Genomic DNA, 10673 nt, shown 5'->3' on the forward strand with positions numbered 1-10673 from the left:
CGACATGGCGCAGAGCAACTAAGTCCATGCACCACAGCTATTGAGCCTCTGCTCTAGAGCCTGGGAGTGGCAACTACTGAAGCCTGCTCACCCTACAGCCCGTGCTCTCCAGCAAGAGAAGCCCAAGAACCACAACTAGAGAGGGGCTCCCGCTCGCCACAAATAGAGAAAAGCCCGCACTCGGCAATGAAGACTTAGCACAGCCCCTAAATAATCAATTAATTAACTAATTAAAATGGGATCAGGCAGAAACTGTCAATAGATGCTAAATGTAAGGGGGGAGCATGTAAATGAGCAAGATATTCGCATGGTTTTAAAGTATCTCTCCAGAGACTTCTTATTAGTTCAAGGGAGAAAAAGATTATATACGGTAAACAATTTGATCAACAATTTGATGGGTGAGAAAAATTTACATTACCAATAAAGGGCAGATGGACAGCGTCTGCCTTCAGCTGTAATACCCTTAGAAAGACAGAATATCCATTTTTCAATATTCTAGCCAAGAATGCATAAACAAAAACAAAAATATGTGAATGTTCTATTTTCTTTAAAAAGGGCAAGGGGAACTGTATTATTTTAAAAATGCCGACATCATAAAAGACAAAGGCTGTGGAAATGTTCCAGATTAGAGGTTAAAGGGGTAAGACAACTAAATGCACGTTTGATCCAAAACTTGATGCTGTGCAGGAGCGGGTGGTGATGATAATACTTCAAAAGACATTAGTAGATCAACTGACAAAATTGGAATGTGGATGATGTTCATGTATAAAGTTGGTAAAAATGCCCTGTGGTTATGTTGAGAAAATTCCTATTTTCAGGAGATGTACATTGAATTTAGTGCTGATGTGTGGGAGCCTGATGTGTGGGACTTAGCCTCAGATGGTTCAAAACAGAGAGAAAGTTCAAACACTAAAACAAATGGGATAATACGTTAATAATAGTTGCATCTAGGTAAAGGATATGTGTGTGTATGTGGGGGGGTGTCCTTGAAAGTTTTTCTAAGTTTGAAAATATGTCCAAATAAGGAGAATTTTTTAAAAGTCAGTCTGGCATCACGTTAGTAATTAGTGGTCAATCTCTTAAATTCTCGAACTGTGTGTGTGTGGGTGCAGGGAAAAAAGGAATGATCCACACTGAGCCATGAGAACAATTGTCATCAGATGGAAAAAGCTTAAGGCAGAGCTGGCTCCCTGCTGTTTAGGGGTTCACCAACCAATCCAAGGAGTTATGTGGGTCACACAGAAAACAGGCTCATGTGTGAACAAATAATGGAATAATTCCACTGTGAGGAATACCAGGAAAACCAACATCTCCGTATGTGTAAGGGAAGGTTTTCAGGCATGGGACTATTAGCCCACTTATTTCAACACGAATCTCCCCAGCAGAAGAATTAGTCTGTTTAAGCTCATCTTCCTTTTGCTTTTCTGGAAAATATGTGCGTGCGTGCTAAGTCACCCCAGTTGCGTCTGACTCTTTGTGACCCCACGGACTTTAGCCTACCAGACTCCTCTGTCCATGGAATTCTCCAGGCAAGAATACTGGAGTGGATTGCCATGCCCTCCTCCAGGGGATCTTCCCAACCCAGGGAAAGAACCTGCATCTCCTGTAATTCCTGCATTGCAGGTGGATTCTGTACATGCTGAGCCACCAGGGAAGCCCCTCCTGGAAATATATTGGAACTTAAATTATATCTGCAAAGGATCTTTTTCACAAATAAGGGAGAATATTCACAGTTTCCAGGAATTAGGATATTGGGCAAATCCTTTGGGAGCCACCCATTACAGGTCCTTTCCATGTACCAGGCATTGTCCTAAGCATCTTATATGCATTAACCCATCTATTTCACAACAACCCAATGATACAGGATATTATTTTGGTCCATATTGGGGAAAGGAGGCACAGAGCCATTAGGTAACTTGCAATCATTTCTTAGGATAATTTGGTTTGAGCAGCAGGCTTGGAGAAGAGGAATGAGAGATAAACAAGTTAAGATCACATGCAAGATGCCTTAAATACCTAGATAAAATAGTGTGCCTTTATTTGTGGGTAATGGGCAGTCAGTGAGGGTTTTGAACAAGAGTGTCATGTGAGCATTGATATATGGGACTATTGATCAGAAAGCACTGTGTTAAACAGACTGGAGGAAGGCAGGAATGGGATGCCTATTAGAAGTGCTCACATAATTGCTCCGAGAGACGCGTCGGCTGGGACTGAAAGCCTGGCCACAGAAACAGAGAGGAATACTTAATAGCCCATCCTTCTTTTCATCCCAGCATGGGGAGCCAGGCGGTCTTTTCCATTAGACTCAGCTCGTCCATCTTCCTCCTGGTTCCATACCAGGAGGCAGTTGAGAGATAAAACAGTCTCCATTTGCCCCAATTTAGCAGACACTGGTTTTTCCATTAAAGGATGGCTCTCAAATCTGAAGACACCTGAGCAATGCCTAGAAATGCAATCCCAGTAGTCTCGATTATGCTCACTCTTAAGACAACGGCACTTTGGGGACTGAAAGATGTCTCTCTTGAGTTTAAGAGAGGGTCAACTCTGACCTTACGATGGAAAACCTTGAAGCTCAATGCAAAGCATAAATAAAGTCAATAACAAGGGCTCATGGGAGCAGTCTGTGGCTACAGCTACCACGAGGCTAGATCTTGGCTGTCTTCTAGAATCAGCAGACAGGCTAGAGGGAAGCATTTCTAGCCTCACTTCCCACCTACCCTTTTTGGTGTCTATTGCCATTTCCAGTGCTGCCTAAATATTAAACACCCCTTTTTCATTTTAAATCTCTTTGGCTCCTAATGAGGATTTGATCAGTAATTGATAGAAAAGCCTTTTCACTTTGGATAATGAAAGGTTTGAGTGCAAGAGACCCCCAGTCATACTCTGACTCATCAGCCCAACCCATTATTCAGACTTCAGGAGCCATTAATGTTAGTCAGAATTTTTTTTTTCTGACACAGTGAAGGCAAAACCGGAAATGCATATTCACACCTGGAACTTGATTAATTTTAAGGTGTGCTTACCTACAAGAAAAAGACATTTGATTTCATTTAAAAATTCTAATATAAGTGATATCATTTATTACAAAATAAAATTTGAATATGACAGATTAATATAAAATAAAAAGTAAAATCAAAACATTTTAACATCTGAGGATTTTTTTTTTTTTTTTGCATGGGACCAGATTAACTCCACAGAATAGCCTCCTCCTAAGGTTAAAAATAAAAAGCTTCTGAGGAGAAGGCAATGGCAACCTACTCCAGTACTCTTGCCTGGAGAATCCCATGGATGGAGGAGCCTGGTGGGCTGCAGTCCATGGGGTCGCACAGAGTCAGACACGACTGAAGTGACTTAGCAGCAGCAGCAGCAGCATGCAGTTACAAGCATAATGTAGATGGATCCTAAACTACATATCACCTGTAATTCATAAATGAGATTATCCTTACATAAATAAATGATCCTCTTAAGTGTAGAATTACTGGACTTTTAGATATGCAGATGACACCACCCTTATGGCAGAAAGTGAAGAGGAACTCAAAAGCCTCTTGATGAAAGTGAAAGAGGAGAGTGAAAAAGTTGGCTTAAAGCTCAACATTCAGAAAACAAAGATCATGGCATCTGGTCCCATCACTTCATGGGAAATAGATGGGGAGACAGTGGAAACAGTGTCAGACTTTATTTTTGGGGGCTCCAAAATCACTGCAGATAGTGATTGCAGCCATGAAATTAAAAGACGCTTACTCCTTGGAAGGAAAGTTATGACCAACCTAGACAGCATATTCAAAAGCAGAGACATTACTTTGCCAACAAAGGTCCGTCTAGTCAAGGCTATGGTTTTTCCAGTGGTCATGTATGGATATGAGAGTTGGACTGTGAAGAAAGCTGAGCGCCGAAGAATTGATGCTTTTGAACTGTGGTGTTGGAGAAGACTCTTGAGAGTCCCTTGGACTGCAAGGAGATCCAACCAGTCCATTCTAAAGGAGATCAGTCCTGGGTGTTCATTGGAAGGACTGATGTTGAGGCTGAAGCACACAGGGATCCCCTGTGCCACAAGTAAGACTTGCTGTAGCAAAAAAAAAAAAAAAAAGCTTCTAGTATCTCTTGGTCCTCAGAGTGTGATCTGGGAAACACTAACATTGGCATCCCCCAGGAGCTTATTGGAAATGCAGAATGTCAGGCTCCACCACAGACCTCACTGAATCAGTATCTGCTTTTAACAAGGCACCACAGGCAAGGGGTCACTATTTTCACTAATGTTAGTCCTTCGGAAGGCATCCAAACTATTGAAGAAATTGAAAGGAAGAGGTACATAAAAACAGTAGGCAAAACAATGAGGAATTCACTCTACAAAGTCTTGTGTGATCAGAACCCAATTGTGGAACACGCCACTAGAGAATCAGATTGGGGAGTGACCTGTTAAAGAGATGTCACTCAGATGTAGGCCACCTCCCCTTAGTCCTTATAGTAATTACAAATTAATAAGAAAACCATGGAACCAGAGACCTTTAAAACTTTAACGAATGATAGAATTTGTAGTAATCAGTGCGTGTGAAGTCTGGAGCCTCAAACTGAGTTTGTTTTTCCCAATTTGGGGTATGAAGTTAAAAACAAACCCAGTGCTGGTGCGATTAGGGCCTCTCAAGCAGAGGGACCTTGAGCAAATGTCTTCATTTCTTGGAGTCTCATCCCATACTCTGTAGAATCTGTCCTGCAAACCTTATAGGGTCATCATGCACCTTAAATAAGGGATGTGGACGTGTTTTGAAAACTATGAGACCCTAGAATGTCACCATGGCGGGTTTCAAGGGTGGGTCCTAGTTTTACTCAATTAACTGCATCTTGTGTGGGATAATATCACAGCAAAACTGTGGTAGCCTGCTTGAAGTAAAGAAAACAATGAGCTAACTAATAAGATTGTGTCACAGTGGTTTCTACACTGTCTAGAAGAAGAGGATTCTCTGACTCTCAAGTTCCAGTGTAGACAGGGAAACAAGGATATTCAGTAAGGATCTGTTCAACGAATGCCCGAATTACTAAACTTGAGAAAGGTAATTTACCAACATTCACTCATTCATTCATTTATTCAACAAACACTTTTGAGTCCCAGGTTGGCTGGGGATAGATACAACGGTGAACAGAAAAGCACACACTGCCTGCCCTTGCCCACATGGAGCTTGTGTGTGAGCGTGCTAAGTCACTTCAGTCGTGTCCAATTCTTTGGACCCTATAGACTATAGCCTGCCAGGCTCCTCTGTCCATGGGATTCTCCAGGCAAGAATACCAGAGTGGGTTGCTATGCCCTCCTCCAGGGGCTCTGCCCAACCCAGGGATCAAACCCGTCTCTTCTGTCTCCTTAATTGGCAAGCAGTTTCTTTATCACCAGAGCCACCCAATTTATTTATTTATTCTTGGCTGTGCTGCATGGCATTGTGGGATCTTAGTTCCCTGACCAGGGATGGAACCAACGACCCCTGCATTGGAAGTGCAGGGTCTGAACTACTAGGCCACCATGGAGCTGACAGCCTAATCAAATACTCAAATGGATAAATGTAAATGGCATCCTTGCTCTGTGCCACAAAAATCAGGACCAGGAGCCAAGCGAACTTGTACTAGAGTGATATGATCTGGTCAGAGAGGTCACAAAAAGTTTCCCTGAGGAAGTGGCTCTTAAGCTGAGAGCTGAGTAAGAACTAAGGTGGGGAAGAAGGGAGGAAAGAGTGTCCCAGGCAGAGGGAATAGGGTATGCACAGGTGTTCTGGCAAAAGGAGGCATGGTGGTCAGGAGGACCAGGCCTGTTAGCTTCGGGGTGGTGGGATGAGGCTGGGGAGGCCAGCCCATGGCCAGCCCTGTGCGCTCGAGCTTGGCTCATCCCCTCTGGGCGCTGGGGAGCCACAGAGGGATTGCAGCTGTGATGGTGCTGGTGATGGTGCTGGTAGAGGTGGTGGGGAAGGATGTGTATTTTGTCATGCTCAGATCTGGGTTTTGAAATTATCACTCTGGCAGCAAAATGGAGCATGACTCAGGGGCAGGAGGGCCGGGTGTATGTGGAGACACAAGGAGGAGACTCTCACAGCTCAGGAGACAGAGCTGAAACTGTCTCTTCCACAGAAGATCCAACTCCTCTGGCTCAGTTCTGTCCTCCATATACAGCCTTGCTTCTGAGAGGTCCTTCCCACAAGAGGGAGGCGGGCTCTGGGCAATGGATTCCCGGCTCCGAGACTAAGTAAATGAAGTAGGGATTCTGGTCAGGAACTCAGTCCGTTTTGAGTCTATGTGAATCAGTTCCCCTCAGGTGAAATGACAAAGTGTGGTTTCTGAATCTGCAGGTTAAAATTTTCAGTCCTGGATTCATCATGACCCCAAGCACAGGTAGCCTAAAAGGCTCTCATTCCCATCCCTCATGAGAATATGAGGTAGGCAGTATCGTCTTCTGTGGTCACATCTTAGGGCTTCCTTTGGTGACTCAGATGGTAAAGAACCTGCCAACAATGCAGGAGATGCAGATTCCATCCCTGGGTTGGGAAGATCCCCTGGAGAAGGAAATGCTAACCCACTCCAGTATTCTTGCCTGGAGAATCCCCATGGACAGAGGAGCTTGGTGGGCTACAGTCCATGGGGTCGCAAAGAGTCAGACACAGCTGAGCAACTAACACACACACACATAACTCCAGTTAAATGGCCATCCCTTAGAACCCCTCACTAAAAAGATATGGAAGTGAGGCCTACAGAGTTTTAATAACTTGTCCAAAATATGTCATTTTTAAGGATCAGTTCCCTGAACTTTCTAAAAGTCATCAGGTATATAAAACTCTCAACATACTCTGCTGGTCAACATCATCTTTATAGACAAGTAACGGAGAGAGTCATAAAAATATGCTTTTAAATTAAATTTTTTTTTTAGACTTCTGTACTTTGTACTTTAATTACAATCTCCCACCCCTAGAGTTAGAAGGGCTAAAGAAAGAATGGGCATTCAGCCTAAACCTTAAAACTGACTAACTACGCCTTCCACAATTTCTAGTATTATGTAACACTGCACCCAAGAAATTCACAAATGCTTTTCATGAGCCGTTTTATATAGGTGTCAGGGTCTTTATTTCTAGATTTAATTTCCAGGCATGACAAGATCTTAGATCCAGTTTTCAGTCTCTAAGAAAAATGAGTTTTCCTTTGCTATTCACTCTCACCTGCCATTCTTTAGCTTAATCAACACATACAAAAAGCTCCGTGATTGTCTGGGGCCTCTCACTGGACATTCTACTCCCTACCCCGTTCCTGTTTCCCGTTTGCTTCCCAGTAGAGTTTCCAGCTCTGACCCTTTCTTTCATATGGTTTCCCTTATACCTCTGAGCCCTTTTGTGATGTTTCTGGGCTTTATTACTGCATTGTTACTTGTTTATTCTTTTTTTTTACTGCCTGTTCCCTCCGGGAGCAACTACAAATTCAAGCCTTCATGTTGTTGGTAGAGGTTTTATATTTTTAGTAATTAGTCAATATATTCCAAAACAAGACAAACATATCTGACTTCCCCCATCATTTTTGCCCTAAGATTGAACATTAGAATTGATTGGCCACCAACCAAAGTCAAATGCAATCTGCTTTTCACATGGTTTTATTCATCTATCTGTCCTTAACACAGCTTCAAACACTCATGATTTTTGAAAACCAATATTCAGAGGTGTGTCTGTGTTTAACAGTTTTTGTTTGTTTTTTATAAGAATCCTTTTAAACCTACACTTTGGGTTGATAAGGTTTAGGCTAGCTCATTGAGCTAAGAAGATCCAATTTGGAGAAGCTTGGCTTGATAAAGCAGGGAGGTGTCTTAGAGGGCTCTGAAATTGTAAAGTTTGTGTTCAACATTTGACTTTCACTCAAATTGGCAGTCTCTTTCCAAAATGAGCATTATTTTCTCATCTTTAAAGTATGCTGAGTTTAGTCAGTTTGAACACCAAGCAAATTGTCAGGAGAGTTCTCAAGAATTAGGAAGAAAAAGCCAAGCCATCTTACTACCTGGGGCCACAACCTCCAGGAGTGCTGGTGAATAATGGTATAGCTTCCCTTCATTTTAACCCACTTCTGGCTGTGTTAATGCTATGCCAAGACACTCGGCTAAAAAAGGACAAGTTTGAGTCAAGCTACCAAAGTATTTTGACTACACTATGCTAGGGGGGATAAAAGGTTTATTTGACTGAAATGTTTTGCTGATAGGTAAATATTACTCTTTCTGGAATGCATGATTATAACTTTTCCAATCTGGAAAATGCATCTCTGACACCCCTCCCTGCTTCTAGGTTATGAGCGCATAAAGCACATTGTCTGGGAAGTGGCTTACAAGAGGGGGAAAAATGTGGCACCACGCAGGTTCTCATAAGTGACTACTGAGTTGACTTGAACCTAGAGCCCCTTTTACGTGGGTCTGAACATCTCCCAATTCAGTCTGCTTAGTTATTGAAAGGATTGCTACTGTTTGCTGAGCATCCTCGCCTTCTGCATCGTCTTATTGATTTCTTTTTGGACATTAAATACTTACACTTGGAGGAATATTTTTTCTTTTTGCTTTTTCCCACACAGCGCATGGCTTTTAAGATCTCAGTTCCCCTAACCAGGGGCTGAGCCACGGCCACAGCAGTAAAGCATTGAATCCTAACCACTAGACTACCAAGGAACTCCCTGAAGGAATCTATCTTTTAAGTAAAGGGACCCAGCAGCTCCCAATAGGAGGCAAAATGGTCTTCCAACTGCTTCCTGGCCATTTCCGTGGGATATCTTGACCCACACGTGGCTCCTCAATGTCTATATAGGGGGACCTGGTTTGAAGGAGGTTTGAGGCTGTATTCATATACATGAATGCACAAACATCCATTGTCTACACCAAGAGAGAGAAGATTATGGAAGTCCCCAATCCCATCTCCCCACTCCCACCATCCAGACTTCACTGAAAATTCAGCACATTAAAAAACAGGCTCAGTATTTTCTCGTTAAGAGCAGCTCCTTGCACACCCTTTTCAACTTCTCCCCCTGTTTTAAGCAATATTTTCCTTGTCGGGTTAAAAACTATCTTTTTAAAATTCTCCTTATCAGCTTTCAATCAAGTCCTGTCAATTCTTTCTTAATAAATGTCTCGGGAAGTTTCCTCCATTCTTCTGCATTCCAGAAGAACAGAAATAGATGAGGATCTGGCTCTCTAGTCTGGCTGGGGAGATGAGAAATACACCATATACAAGTGAAAAAACTTTTCTAGAAATAATATTTTTTTTAATGCAAAAATACATGGCCCCAAACAAGCCTTATATACAGACCCTGAGGCACTGGCTAGCACTGTCTTTGTCTCCCAGCAATCCAGAGCAGTTGGAGGTCCTTCTCGCTGTTGAGGGGCTGTGGTGAGGCCTTCCGGAGTCCACTTCAGGCCACTCTGACTCTAGCCACCCCTCCACTTACGAAGCAGGAAGCCTTCACTTTCAAATTAGCTAGTCTCCATTCAGAGCACAGCAAGGTATGTATCCATTCTGAAGCAGTGTTGGCACAATTTATCAGGAGTATTTCACCGTAATTTAAAATTTTATATGTTTCACCTCCACCTGGACAGAAGCTCATACTTCTGTATTCTCACTGCCCCTCCCGTTCCCCATAGCAACCAACACTGGGTTCTGCTGTTTGTAGTGTATAAATACAATGTTTAAGTCTTAGAGCCTTAGAATTTTAAAGTCAGGGGGAATCTTAAGATCTCTTGTTCAGTCCTTTACTCTCCATAGACGAAGAAACAGGTCTAGAGAGACCGGCTGACTTGCCCAAAGTCACCCAGCTGGCTAGTGGCAAAGCAAGAACCAGAACCCAGGTTTCTTCTGCTTTAAGTCTGCACCCTAAATGATCCTTAGATAATCAGTGACAGAAATATCTGACTTCACACAAGGTATCCGGGCGATGGTGGCGATAGGGGGTGATTTGCTTTATTGAAACATTTACAAAGATTCCATTCATCGCCTCGCAGGACCGTCCTGGATGAACTCCTCAACTCGGTGTTGAGCAGAGTCACAAGTTACGTGCTGCACTTGTTTATGAGTCTGTCGGCCCTAATCGCGGTTCTTCTGACAGAAGCGCGCCCCCGCGCCTCCCGCCGCCCCTCACACTGGGGCTCCCCCTCCCTGCCCCTCCCAGGCTGCCGACTGTCACACGGCGGCCGAGCGGCCCGCCCCACGTGGACCCGGCTGGGAGGATCAAAGTCTGTTTGCTGCCTGGCCCCCGGCAGGTGTGAGGGGGGCTGCTAGGACCCGCAGCGCCCGGGCAAGAGGCCCGCCACGCCGAGGGGACCCCGCCTGCCTCGCCCTGCCCCTCCCCCTCCTGCTGCACGCGGCCCGCGCCCCCTACCCTCCCCCACGACGCCCGTCGCTGCACCCGGCCGCGGCCCCCGGCCCACGCCCGGCTCCTGAAGGGAAAGGCCCCGCCCCCATCTGTTGAAGCCGCGATACCGCCTCCTCCCCGCCCCTCTGAGCCTCTGCCCAATAGCGAGCGCGGGTGGGCGGGACGCGGCGGCTGTCGTGAGGGGGTCCTGGCCAATGGGAAGACGTGCCGGGCCTGGTGGGCGGGGCGGCGAGGCCTTGTCACGCTCGGGTCCGTGTGAAAACGGGGGTTCCGAGTGCAAAGCAAAGTTTTTTTGTAAACCGTCTGCAAAGGCG

This window comes from Bos taurus, chromosome 16 (assembly GCF_002263795.3).
Source record: "Bos taurus isolate L1 Dominette 01449 registration number 42190680 breed Hereford chromosome 16, ARS-UCD2.0, whole genome shotgun sequence".
Classification (NCBI taxonomy): domain Eukaryota; kingdom Metazoa; phylum Chordata; class Mammalia; order Artiodactyla; family Bovidae; genus Bos; species Bos taurus.